The 14,430-nt window shown below is 36.1% G+C and overlaps 1 long non-coding RNA gene across 1 annotated transcript; it reads right to left on the bottom strand.

Moving 5' to 3' along the window:
* Positions 1-9,885: 9,885 nt before the first annotated feature.
* On the bottom strand, positions 9,886-14,167 carry LOC126058766 (uncharacterized). Its single transcript, XR_007513280.1, has 3 exons — positions 14,107-14,167; positions 13,463-13,589; positions 9,886-9,929 (listed from the first exon to the last, which is right to left on the bottom strand). It is a non-coding gene; the product is annotated as an uncharacterized LOC126058766 (long non-coding RNA).
* Positions 14,168-14,430: the final 263 nt, after the last annotated feature.

Here is a 14,430-nt window from a genome sequence, read left to right as displayed (position 1 = left end):
TTTTAGTCATTCTTTGATAGCCATATCAAATGGCTTAAGGGTAATGTCACTTTTTGTCTGTGTTAATACTTAACCTCTATTTTAAAACCGTCTTTTTTTTTTTTTTTTACGGACTGTTATGGATTGAATTGTGTCTTCCAAAAATATGTGTTGTAAATCCTAACCTCTATAAAAGAAAAGAAAAAACTTTTCTTTTTTTTTTTAATACCAGTGGTTATAATCCGACTTGGGAATGAGTCTTCTTTGTTATGATAATGAGGCAGTATTAGTGTAGGGTGTGTTTTAAGTCAATCTCTTTTGAGATATAAGTGAGATTAAACAAGTAATTGAAGAAGCAGAGGTGGGGGAAGATAGGTGCCATGCCACATGAAGATCACCAAGGAGCCAAAGGATAGGAGCTGAAGAGACAAAGACCTTCCCCCAGAGCCAATAGAGAGAGAAAGCATTCCCCTAGAGCTGGTACCCTGAATTTGAACTTCTAGCCTCCAAACCCATGAGAAAATAAAGTTCTGTTTGTTAAAGCCACTTATTTGTGGTATTTCTGTTATAGCAGCACCAAATAACTAAGACACACTCCAAAAGAGGATCTTAGCAGTGTAATGGAAAGAGTATGAACTTCAAAGTTTGAGAGTTTTCCATTTGCATCCAGTCTACATCTTATTAGCTCTGTGTCCTTAGGAAAGTTACTTAACCTCTCTGAGACTCAGTTTCAACATTTCTATTAGAGAATGATAATGCCTCATTGTTTATTTTGTTATGAGGGTAAATGGAATAATATATGTAAAATAACTAGCATGATGTCAAAAGTATGTTATCTTTTCCCATAATCTAGCTCATAAACATTTTTCTACATGAATTTTGTGGTCTTGTGAATTAGTTCTTTTTTCCAGAATTTTAGCATCTATGCATTTTAATATGCTTTCCAAATTTTTATCCAAGTTACTGATAATTATGCTGAATAGGAGAGGGCAATAGTGATGCTTTCTAATAAAAAACCACCTTCCAAGTTGATATTAACCAGAGTTTTTACTGACTAGAAAAATATAGGCAAAATAAAACAACCAGAAGGTCTTCTCATGCACAAGATAATCATATAAAGTGTAGACAGTTGTAACATTGGGTAGAACCAAAATTCTCCTAGATATTAAATACTGAATTTTTACGCAAATAACACACGCCTTGTACGTTTGTTGGCTAACTGTGCCCTCGAGGTATTTTCATAAACACAGCTATGCCAATTTTTTTTTCATGTTGCTGTAAAAAATTGGCATAGCACGCTTATAAAAATAACCTCTCAGGGGAGGAAGTGGTTGGCAAACAAACATAGAAAGCATGCATTATTTGCTTAAAAATATGGTAATATGATGCTCACATCAATCCTTTATAGTAGTCTGGAAAGATATAATTAACCCCATTTTAGAGATGAGCTTAAAGAAGGTCACACAAATAATAAGTAATTCACTTCCATTCCTAAATAATCACAAATCTTAGCTTCAATTATCCATTCTGGAGTATTATCTAGAATATTAAAAGGTTTGTAGTTTATTATATCTTCTTTCTTTACAATGAAAAATTCAATTAATTCATTCAACAAGTATTTATTGAGCATCTACATATGCCTGACTCTGTCCTAAGCAGAAAGCAGAACAGCAAGCAAAGGTTTGTGTTCTCCTGAAAATTCTGGTGGAATTGAAAGACTATATATATATATTAAAGTTATGCTATGTACTAAGAAGAAAAATAAAATAGGGAAATTGGGCAGAGGGTGGCATGAATGATGCTCCTTTAGATGGAGTGGTTGAGAAAACATCTCTGATAAGCTGAACATCATTTGTGATAAGCATTTGTGCAGAGACTTGAGCTATCTGAGGAAATTGCATCCCAGGCAGTGCGTTCAGCAAGTAGACAGGTGCCAAAGTGGGAGTATGTTTGGAAAATAAGGAAAAATAAGGAGGTCCTTGAGACTAGGGTGAAGTGAATGATGGACAGTTGTGATAGTGGTAGTAGACAGATCAGAGAGGTGGGGGACCAGGTCATGTAGGGGCTTCTAAGCCATGAGAAGTGTGGCTTAAATATCAGAGGGGACTGAGCAGAGGAGGGAAGTGATCTGATTTACAGTTTAAAAGGATCACTTTGTGAGGGTGGAATAAGGTAGACCAGTGAGTAGTTATTACGATAATCCAGATGAGACCTAATGTAATTTAAACTACAGTGATAATAATGAAGGTGGTGAAAGTGTTCTGTGTTTGGGGCATTTTGAAAATAGAGCCTCATCATTTTCTGATGATATTACATGTAGAGTATGAGTAAAAGGGAATAGTTAAGAATTATTTTTGTCCCAAGTGACAGGACGAAAGGAGCTGTTACTAAATCTGAGAGACTATGGGAGGAATCACAGGTTTTAGGAATTAAAGTCATGAGTTTTGTCTTGAACATATTAAATGTTAGATACCTATTATATGTCTGCCTAGAGACTACAAGTAGGGGTATTTGAATAGACGGAAGAAAAGTCTGGCAATCTGCTTCTTAAAAATCAGCCATCAAAAATGCTATGGAGCACAGTTCTACTTTGACACACATGAGGTCGCCATGAATTGGAGTTAACTCTTTTTTTTTTTTTTTTTTTTTGCACAGGAATCTGGAATCCAAGGGAGAGGTATGATCTACAGAAAATAATTTTAAAAAAATAAAAAAGGGAAAGTATTCAGAGAATAAATGATATTTAAGGCTTTAACCCACAGGAGTGGATACAGTTACCTAGGGAATGAAAAGAGATAGAGAAACAAAGAGAACAGAAGACTGAACCCTGCAACACTCCCACAAGGTCAGCAAGATGAGGAGGATCCAGTGACAGAGGCTGAGAAGTAACTGGTGAAGCAGAAGGCAAAAAAAGAAGGTGTTACAAATGGTAGACATAGTTGCAAGTATCATACACAATTTCTCAGTGTCATTAACAGTAATTCTTTGATCTCATCAGCTTGTATTCCCAGGACTCAAAGCCAGAATACTTGAACTTATTCAGACAAGTACTCTCTTAGAATCAGTCACTCACCTTGGAGTAGGGCAACCAGGAACATTCTCTTGAGAGTTAGACCTCAATGTGAACCTCACTGTTCAATCTTCCGCAGCTGGAGCAACTCTGGTTTTCTTTAGTTTTGACCCTTCTTGCCTCTCACACTCTGCATTAGCTAAGACCAAATTCTATTTCTCATCACTGCCACCCATGTAACAGAGCTAGTCCTGTAATTTCTGGGAGACAAAGAATAAAGATTCTGGTTCAGAAGTTTATAAATCACTAGTTGTATTGTTTAAGACTAAATAAATTTAGACATGTGTGGTTGCATTACTTTATGCTTTTTAACCTCATTTTGTATAACCTGGGCCAACAAAACCAACAAGAGAGGAAGCACACAGGTGTAAGGTTAGTTCAAGGGTTCAACAAAGTGCTCAGAATGATAGGATCAGCAGATAAAATGCTTCACAGGTGACTAAGATACCTTAATCTGGGAAAAGAATCAGAATTAAGTTTTTGTTAAGAGGTTTATCATTCCCTATCCTGATCCTGTGATACGGATAGTCTGTAGGAATCTTAGCTTAGCAATTACATGGCTGGAGTATTCGGGGAAAAGTTAGAAAAAGGGTTTGAACAAGAAAGATAATAGCTTAAGAATTTGAGAAATCACTTGGGGAGAGTCGGTCATCTTGAAATTGCTTTAGGCAAGTTTAAACTGTAGAAGATTTTCTTTTTGTAAAGAAAAAAAACTGAACAATAAGATTTTTCTATTCAGTTTTGTACCTAATGAGCTAATAATAGTTGAGTAAATCAATTATAAAATCCACTTATTTAATAAAAAAAAAGTGACATTAATAAATCATGTGTTCATTTGCCTTTGTGAAAAATTCTGTTTTACATATGCTACCATTTATTTCAAGATATTTAATTTACTTCTTACTTGGTGAAGGAAAAAAGATGCTGTTTCAGTCTTCAATTATTCACGGCACCATCACTAGACACCACATTACAGTTTTTTTTTTGTTTGTTTTGTATAATTTCAAACCTTTAAAAAAGTTGCAAAAACTAAGACCTCTCATATACTCTTTGGAAACCCTGGTAGCATAGTGGTTAAGAACTATGGCTGCTAACCAAAAGACCAGCAATTGGAATCCACCAGGTGCTCCTTGGAAACCTTATGGGGCAGTTGTACTCTGTCCTATAAGGTTGCTACGAGTCAGAATTGACTTGACGGCTACATATTTTTTTTTTTTTAATACCCTTTACCCAAATCCATCAGTTATTTACAACTTGCTCAATTTGTCTCATTTGCTTTTAATTTATTTTCTTTCTTGATAGGTGATACACAGACAAAAAGATAAATAGATAGACATGAGAGAGAGAGAGAGAGAGATATGTTTCCTTTTTTTAACTATTTGAGAGTGAGTTAAAAACATGACGCCCTTTTATTCCTAATATTTCAGTGTACAGAGAGTCCTCATGTTAAGAACATCCAAGTTATGCACAACCCATGGTTATGAACCAACTCCCATAAAGACTATTATATTAAAAATTCAAGGTATGTACAGTGGTTCCTAATAAAAAACAGGTGCTACTTTTAGATGCACATCAAAACAACATTATTATTACTATATTATTACATTAAAGATTTTTCTGTATATCTGGAAGTGTTTCTTATAAAAAATATTTTTTATGCATAGAAATGTACACTATATATTAAAACAAACATCTGACTAACATCAATCTAACCAACGTTAGATTGAACCATACCTAATTGTTCCAACTTACCAATTCAACTTAAAGATAGATTTAGAAATGGAACTTGTTCGTAATCCAGGGACTGCCTGTGTATTTCCTGAGAACAAGGATATTCTCATGCATAACCACAGCTTAATTATCAAAATCAAGACATTTAACATTTACAATATTATTATCTAACCCACAGTCCCTATTCAAAGTGTATTAATTTTGTCAAAAATTCACTTTACAGCTATAAGTTTTACAAGACCAGGATTCAGTCCAGGATGACACATCACCTTTAGACACAGGTCTTATTCTTTTTTAAGCTCTTTTAACCTGGAATGTTTCCTCAATCTTTATTTGTCTTATATGACCATGGCATTTTTGAAGAAAAGAGGCCATGCTTTTTTTTTTTAGTTAAAAAAAAAAGTATATATATAATGAATATAAATGAACATGTGCTTGAGTGTGTGTGTATCAGTGTGTGTGCCTGTGTCTGTGTTTTCTGCTCTATTCACTGAGAGGGACTAGAAATAATAGTATCACAACAGCAATGAGCACATCTGACACCCAGATATTGGTTTCTAAATACCATTTCCCACTAAAAGGAACCAGGGTTCCTTGGAAAAATGGCTGGTTACAGAGCTGGGACTTTATTCTGCTGGGACCAGGAAATTAAAATGAAGAAGTAAATTGCACAAGATAATTACAGATTTTGAGAGGTGCTATAATGAAAAAAAGGATGATATGATATGGAATAAGAGAGAGAGGCCAGCTCTTGTCATGATGGATAGAAGAGAACTCAGTAAGTATCAATTAAACTGAGACTCAAAGAAGTAGGAGGAGAAAAAAAAAAAAAAAAAAAGGCCAGCAATGTGGGAGAGAATTCTAGGCATATGCAGCTGAGAGCAAAAAGATCCTGATGTAGAAAGAGTTTGGTTTTCTCATAGAGGAGAGGAAGGCACTATATCTGGACCATAGCACTGTGCAATGCTGGTGTGGGTGGTGGTGATGGCTAAGGAGAATGGGAGTGTGATATCTGATGAGGTTGGAAAGATACACACAGGTTGGTAACTAACACGTTTGGACTTGATTCTAAGAGCAATAAGAAAGCCTTAGGAAAATTTAAGGTGGATAGTGACAAGATCTGACTCATGTGTTAAATAGATCACTCTGGGTGCTTTGTGAAAAATAAATCTTCAAGTGTGCAAGAATGAAAGCAGGGAGACCAAATAGGAGACTACTGTAAAAGCTCAGACAAGAAATAATGGTGACCTGTGCAAGAGTAGTGTCAGCAGAGATAAAAAGATGTGAATGGATTCAGATTACATTTTGGAATTATGAACACCAGGCTTTATATTAGATTAAATGTATGAAGGCGGTGGGGAAAGGGAAAGTTAAAGTTTCTATGTTAGAATCCAGCTTGGGGAAGGAAAACAGCTCCATTTCGAGAATATCAATTTTAGATACGCTTTAGACACCAAAAGAAATATCAAATGATCAGGGAAACTTATACAAATGTAAATATCCTCTAAGATTTCCTTACCTTTATTTTTATGGGATTAAGATACCCAAAACTTAAATAAGTATATCTGCACCATTTATCAAAAATGAAAAGTTAAAGATAAGTTCAGTCATCTTCAGATTTTCTGGAAATTTAAATAGCACTGTACATGCTTAAAAATGATGCAATATTGAGATTACCTACAATGATTTAAGGAGGAAGTTATAAGAGAAATTAGTTATCTAAGAGAGTCTGAAGAGCTACAATTGAATAAATGAGAATTTAAGTTATACGTCAGAAACAATTTTCTGAGTAAGAGCAATTCAAATCAGGATGTCTTTCCAGGGTTTCTGAAAGCTCCTTTAGCTGAGACGTTAAAAATGAGACTATATAAAGTCTAGCTTAAAAGGAGAGAAAAATATGTTACAAAGGAGATGAAATAAGTGTTCTTAAAATGTTTTTACAAGAATTATTAGTATTTATGAAACCAAATCCAGTAAGTTAAATGTTTCAGATTTTTTTCAGAGTAATGGCTCTTTGTGTAATTTCTTACAATTGGTGGGGGTGAAGTTAAATGGGCGAGCATAGTTTTTTAAACTCCATTTCTGGAAGTTTTTAAATACTGAGCAGAAAATATTAAGAAGCATTCTCATATAAACTGTGCATGTGCTAAAGAAAGTGAAAAGAAAGTAGGTAGTGCTCAGGAGAAAACTAGGTTTGCCTTCACTGGAGTAAAAAAAACCAAAAAAGATTTCAGAAGAGTATAACCTTTAACCTAAAAGATGTCCTCATTGTTGTAAATACATGAATTTAATCTTAACTGCCAAAAAAATTTATTCCAAAACAACTCTCAGAAACAATATATGCAAATAGGATTTATTTTTTAAAACTGATACATTATTTCCATTTTTGAGATTAGCTCTTGAAATTGTATGCCTTTATAGTCTTCCCGTTAAGAATTCTAATTTTATAAAAAAGTTGTTGGGAGAGAATTAGTATTTTTGTTGGAGGGCATTGGTAATTTTTGGGGGGGGGTCGTGGTATTTAAAATATATTTCAGTGAAAATTATTACGATATACCGTTTCTATGAAGACTGTGATTCCAATTAAAAATAAGCGTGGCCTTAGCTGTGTATTGATGCTCCAATTTGTTTCCAAAAGGATTTGAAGCCACGTGGAACATTATGAATCTGGAAGCAAATCACTTTTGCCATTACATAGCGTTAAGCAGTGACGCCCAGTAAAAGGAGAGATGTGAGAGCTGTTTAAATGCCATGAAGAAAAGGATGAGAAAAATCAATGCTGAAATGAGTAATTGAATGATGTTCACAGGGGCTGAGTAGGTCATGATTAGGCATGACAGGATTTTAACAAAATTCCTAGGGTTATTCAACCTAATGTACATGGTATCCAGTAAGACTAGAAATTGTATTTCCGACTTAGATTTACATAGTGCTTTAAAGAGTCAGAATATCGTCGTTGGGCTAATATGAAGCGGGGGGAGATAGAATAATCAAACAGTAAGGTAATCCAGCGACAACGGTGACCTTTGCAGAGCTGTAATTAGAAGATATTACTTTCTTGAGAACCTGAGAAAATTGCTTTGTCACTCAAAGTGAGTAAAAGCACAGAACTTAGAAAGTAGAGCAGAAAACAAAAACACCCCTAATAATGACACTTGAGAGAAGTTCCATGTCATATGATTAGAACAGACAGTTCTACCCAGAGAGTAAGATATGAGGCCTTAATTTAGGACGTGGTAGTTAGCGCAGCATCCGAGGTGGAGTGTCTTTGTTTTTCTCATATCTTGTATCATGTAGCCAAAGCAGGGAGGTCCACCTCAGGGACTCCATTAGGCTGGCAACTCCCTGAGAATAGGCTATGGCACCATTTCTTTCTCCTTAAATGTTACATCCAAATGACCTAAAGCAGAGCAGTATCATAGAATACCACTGGTCACTCCTATTTTGGTCACATCATGTGGCTCACTGTTTTCAAACTGCATCTTCTTAAAATGTGTTCTATTTTTTTAAGAAACTAAATTATAAAGGGCATATTGAATATTTTTAGTAATGCAAACCTTGTACCCTTATAAGACAAACTATTTCATTGTTGAAGAACAATGTTTAGGAGAGAGGGGGGGAAAAAACTGTCTTGTGTGGTGTCAAAATGTACCTCCCTACAACTGTTGCTTCCTTAGAGCACTACAGGCGATATGTCTGATCTCTTCTCTGGAAAGAATTCTTTGTATATTTGAAGATAGTGATTACATTCTCAGTCTTCACTTTTGTAAACAAGACAGTTTTACCTCTTCTACCAAAAGAATATTGATTACCAAATCCTGCCCATGTTACTGGCCTCTCCTTGACACACTACAGTTTATACTTCTTGATCTAAGCAGGTGCTGACAAGAGCTTAATACAGTATATTTGTATTAGTTTGTTTTGTTTTTGCTACTATAACAAAGTACCACAAACAGGGTGTTTTATAACAACAGTTCTATAGGCTGGAAGTCAGGATTCAGCGTGTTAGCAGAGCCATGATCTCTCCAAAGGCTCTAGGGTAAGATCATCCTTTATCTGTTCCAGCTTCTGGTAGGCCCAGGCGTTCTGTGGCTTGTGGAAGCACAATTCCAATCTCTGCTTCTTCCCTCCACATCTGTCTCTGTGTCTATTCGACTCTTATCAAGGCACCAGCCGTATTGGATTAGGACCCACTTACTCCAATATAACCTCATGTTAACCAATTATATCTGCAAAGACCCTATTTCTAAATAAGGTCACATTCACAGGTACAGGGGCTAGGATTCAATATATACTTTGGTGGGGGCACATTTCAATGAATAACGCACCGAATGTGGCTTTCTCAGGATACAGTCTTCCTTTATCTAGGAACCCTTCGCCTATTAATATTACATTAACAAAACAAACAAAAAAATAATTGGACCCCCTCATTTTCTGCCAACTTGCTGTTGTTAGGTACAGAAGAATCAGCCCCTAACTCATGGCAGTCCCAAGAACAATGGAAGGAAACACTGCTCAGCCCTGCGCCATCTCCCTGACTGGTTGTAGACGGGACCTTTGAGGTACATAGGGTTTTCACTGGCTAGTTTTGGGAAGTAGATCACAAGGCCTGTCTTCCTAGTCCAGGTTAGTCTGGAAGCTCCACTGAAATCTGTTCAGCATTGTAGCAACACACAAGCCCCCAATGACAGACAGCTAATGGCTGCACATTAGGTACTGGCCAGGAATGGAACCCACATCTCCCACATGGAAGGTAAGAAGAATTCTGCTACTGAATCACCAATATCCCTTCGGCCAACTAAACACTCCTAATTCTTTTTTACATGATGTTCTTATATGTAAATGTCCTACATCTTCTCAATGTATACTTCCAAAACTTCACTCAGACCTTTACATTTAAACAAACAACAACAAAAAAATTCATATTGAGTATCTTTAAATTCTGTTTTCTAACACGTTAGCTTGCCCCTCAACTCCCACTCCTGAATCTGGGGTCATCTGTAAATCTGAGAGGCAAGCCTTCACTGTTTCCGTTGAATGAGCCAAGCAGAAGACGAGAGCTCTGTAGACACTAAAGACTCTCCTCAGAAGGACCTGGATACACCTTGTCTTTCAATTTCATATTGTCAGCCAGGTTGCATCTTCTTTTCTAAGGAATATAAGCAAAACAGTATCAAACAACTGCTAATATTCAATTATATTTTATGTACAAAGAGCAACCAGCATGCCATGAGTTGGAAACTATGTGTATTTATCTAAGAGCATGTACTTCATTATTTTAATTGTTTGAAATCTTGCATTAAGTATTCCTGAAGTATCTAATTTCTCTTATCTCTGCTCTCCAGACCCAGGGCAATGTTAAACAGGCCTAAAATAAATTATTTCAGTAAAAATCGAAATTTTGTCCTAAAGCAAAATTAGATACTTCAGATACTGCCATTGAATCAGTTCTGACTCACAGTAACCATATGCACAGCAAAATGAAACACTGCCCAGTCCCGCACCATCCTCACAATGGTTTCCATGTTTGAGTCCATTGTTGCAGCCATTGTGTCAATCCATCTCATTGAGGGTCTTCCTCTTTTTCGCTGACCCTATACCGTACAAAGCAAGATGTTCTTCTCCATGGACCGGTCCATCTTGGTATCATGTCCGAAGCATATAAGACAAAGTCTCACCATCCTCACTTCCAAGGAGCACTCTGGCTGTACTTCTTCCAAGACAGACTTGTTTGATCTTCTGGCAGTCCAAAGTATATTGAATATTCTCGCCAACACCATAATTCAAAGGCATGAATTCTTTTTCGATCTTTCTTATTCAGTGTCCAGCTTTCACTTGCATATGAGGCAATTGAAGATATCGTGTCTTGGATCAGGAGCACCTTAGTCCTCAGAGTGACATCTTTGCTTTTCAACACTTTAAAGAGTCTTTTTCAGCAGATTTGCCCAGTGCAATACGTCATGTGATTTTTTTTTTGCCTGCTGCATCCATGGATGTTGATTGTGAATCCAAGTAAAATGAAATCTTTCACAACTTCAATATTTTTTCCATTTATCACAATGTTGCTTATTGGTCCAGTTGTGAGGGTTTTTGTTTTCTATATGTTGAGGTGTAATCCATACTGAAAGCTGTAGTCTTTGACCTTCATCAGTAAGTGCTTCAAGTTTTCTTCACTTGGAGTAAGCGAGTTTGTGTCATCTGCATATCACAGGTTGTTGAAGAGTCTTCCTCCAATCCTAATGCCACATTCTTCTCCATATAGACCAGCTTCTCAGATTATCTGCTCAGCATACAGATTTAAGAAGTATGGAGAAACCATACAACACTGATACACACCTGTCCTGATTTTAAACCATGCAGCATCCCCTTGTTCTGTTCAAAAGACTGCCTCTTGGTCTATGTACAGGTTCCACGTGAGCACAGTTAAGTATTCTGGAATTCCCATTCTTGGCAATGTTATTCATAATTTATTAGTACCCACACAGTCGAATGCCTTTGCATAGTCCATAATACACAGGTAAACATCCTTCTGGTACTTTATGCTGTCAACCAAGATCCATTTGACATCAGCAATGATATCCTTCTTTCCATGTCCTCTGAATCCAGCTGGAACTTCCAGCAGTTCCCCGTCAATGTACTGCTACAATCAATTTTTAATTACCTTCAGCAAAATTTTACTTGCATGTCATATTATTGGAAACCCTGGTGGCGTAGTGGTTAAGTGCTATGGCTGCGAACCAAAGGGTCAGCAGTTCAAATCTGCCAGGTGCTCCTTGGAAGCTCTATGGGGCAGTTCTACTGTGTCCTATAGGGTCACTATGAGTCAGAATTAACTCGATGGCACTGGGTTTGGTGGTTGGTTTGGTCATATTACTGATGTTGTGGTGTTGTTAGGTGCTGTCTAGTAGATTCCAACTCATAGTAACCTATGCACAACAGAAAGAAACACTCCCCAGTCCTGTGCCGTCCTCATAATCGTTGTTATGCTTGAGTCCATTGCTGCAGCAATTGTGTCAATCCATCTCATTGAGGGTCTTCCTCTTTTTGCTGACCCTCCACTTTACCAAGGATGATGCCCTTCTCCAGGGACTGGTCTCTCCTAATAATGTGTCCAAAGTATATGAGACAAAGTCTTGCCATTCTTGGGTCTGAGGAACGTTCTGGCCATACTTCCTCCAAGACAGATATCTGATATTTATAATATTGTTGGATAATTTCCACACTCTGTTGGACCACCTTTCTTTGGAATGGACACAAATATAGATCTCTTCCATATTTGGTTGGCCAGGTAGCTGTCTTCCAAATTTCTTGGCATACGCAAGTGAGCACCTCAAATGCTGCATCCATTTGTTGAAACATCTCAATTGGTATTCTGTCAATTCCTGGAGCCTTGTTTTTTCACCAATGCCATCAGTGCAACTTGGACTTCTTCCTTCAATACCATTGGTTCTTAATTATATGCTGCCTCTCGAAGTGATTGAGCATCATGGTACAGTAACTCTGTATTCCTTCCGTCTTCTTCTGATGCTTCCTGTGTCTTTAATATTTTGCCCATAGAATCCTTCAAGTTGCAACTTGAGGCTTGAATATTTTCTTCAGTTCTTTTAACTTGAGAAATGCCAAGTGTGTTTCTCCCTTTTGGTTTTCTAACATTTAAAATTATAATTTTCTAAAATTTATATTTAAAGATGAAGCATAATATGGACAACTGTAGACTAAAATTGTTACTATCTGATAAAAATCTTTTCCAGGAAAAGTAAGTTTAAAAATCCTTTTTAAATTTTGAAAGAAATGCTGCCTAAGTTTAAAAACAAAACAACAACAAAAAAAACTTTGCCTTTGAAATGGCTTTGATTTATGAATATTATTCTAATAATTAATATAGTTGCCTCCTAGCCTAGAAGGCCTTAAAATGGAAATCTGGGAGCCACCATTCTGTTTCCCGGGACTTGGCCAAAAAATAACTATAGTTTAATTACTTTTTTAAAGTGTAGTTAATTTCTACCTAACCCAAGGAATGTTAGAGTAACTAATGGCATCGTGAAGGAAAGATAAAGTAGAAAAGTATTATAAGAATCATACTGTATTTATTTTGACTATCATACATTCAAACTACATTTATATATTTTTTAAAAATTGTATTTATAGTTCTAAATTATCTAAATTTTATAGACTTTTAAATGCTATTCTTTTAGTCTAAACCATAATTCCTGCTGAAAACACTAAGTAAATTCAGCACTAAGACAAGTAAAATAATAAAGTGACAATCTAAAACTTTCTATCATTTGTTATTTGAGCAGTTACAGTAAAATCACCAGAGAGGAATACGTACTTGTAACCACCCACTGTATTTTCAAGATGCTCAGCAACCACGAAATGAATTTCACATCAAGACTATAATGAGAAAAAGGAACCTAGAATAATTTCCTATTTCTTGAATTGGATATGAATGAAGAGATAAGGCAGATCATTTCTAAAAACAACATCTCATCCAATGGACTGAATCCTTACAATCTTTGCATTAGGAGTCAACATTTGAAAAAAGCATGTAATCATTTTGACGTGTTCAAGCAATAGTTATTTTGACTATAGTCCATTTCTTTCAAACAACAACAGCAATGAACTCTGGGTTTTTTTTTTTTTTTAACTTGGTTTGCTTTAGAGATGTAATAGTAACCTTACCAAGTCGAGATGTAAAAATTCTCCTGGGAGCTTGTTTCCAGAAGAAATGGGGAGATCTTTGTTACCACTTCCCATCTTTCAGCTCTGTGACCATCCACCAATACCTTCTCTTCTGACAGCCCTTCATCTGTGAAATGGAGAGCTTGACTTTTCTTTTGTTCATAATGTTAGTACTGGATTTAACACCTTGTGCTATGGTTAGTCATAAATGTACCTGTCTTTCCTCATACATTACAATCAGGTTGCCTACATTTTTACTTACTGTAAGGGCATGTCATTGTACATCTTTGAGCTTTGCTTTTCTAGTGTGTTACATGGGGATAATAATAGCATGAACTTCATAGGGTTATAAAACCAAAAAAAAAAAACAAACCCAATGCCATCGAGTTGATTCCGACTCATAGTGACCCTATAGGACAGAGTAGAACTTCCCCATAGGACTTCCAAGGACTTCCAAGGTGGATTTAAACTGCCAACATTTTGATTAGCAGCTGAACTCTTAACCACTATGCCACCAGGGTTTTCTCGTAGGGATGTAGTGAGTATTAAACCAGATAACGAATGAAGTGCTTATAACGGTTCCTGACATACTGTAAGTGCTCAATAAATGTTTGTTGTTATTGCATATAAAATATCTACTATACCTGGCATTCAGTAAATACTCAGCAAATTGAAGTTTAGCTTCTTATCATTTTCTTACTCTGCATTCCTTCAGTACTTATGGACTCAGTACTTAATATATGGCACTTTTTTATTATTTGTATTAGGGTTCCTCAAACACTTGGTAGCTCCTCTTAAAAAAAAAAGAAAACACAGTTATGATATGAGAGAAAATAAATTTTGCAAATGCAGGACAAATTTAAACAGTGTTCTCCATTTCATTAATATGTTAATATTCACTAGAAGTCTTCAATAATAGCTCTGCAGCTTTCCTGATATCTACCTGATCATGCAACCAACTCCTCTAC

This window comes from Elephas maximus, chromosome 15 (genome assembly GCF_024166365.1).
Source record: "Elephas maximus indicus isolate mEleMax1 chromosome 15, mEleMax1 primary haplotype, whole genome shotgun sequence".
In the NCBI taxonomy this organism is placed as follows: Eukaryota; Metazoa; Chordata; class Mammalia; order Proboscidea; family Elephantidae; genus Elephas; species Elephas maximus.
The sequence above is the reverse complement of the archived record's forward strand: the minus strand, read 5'-3'. Positions and strand labels throughout refer to the sequence as shown.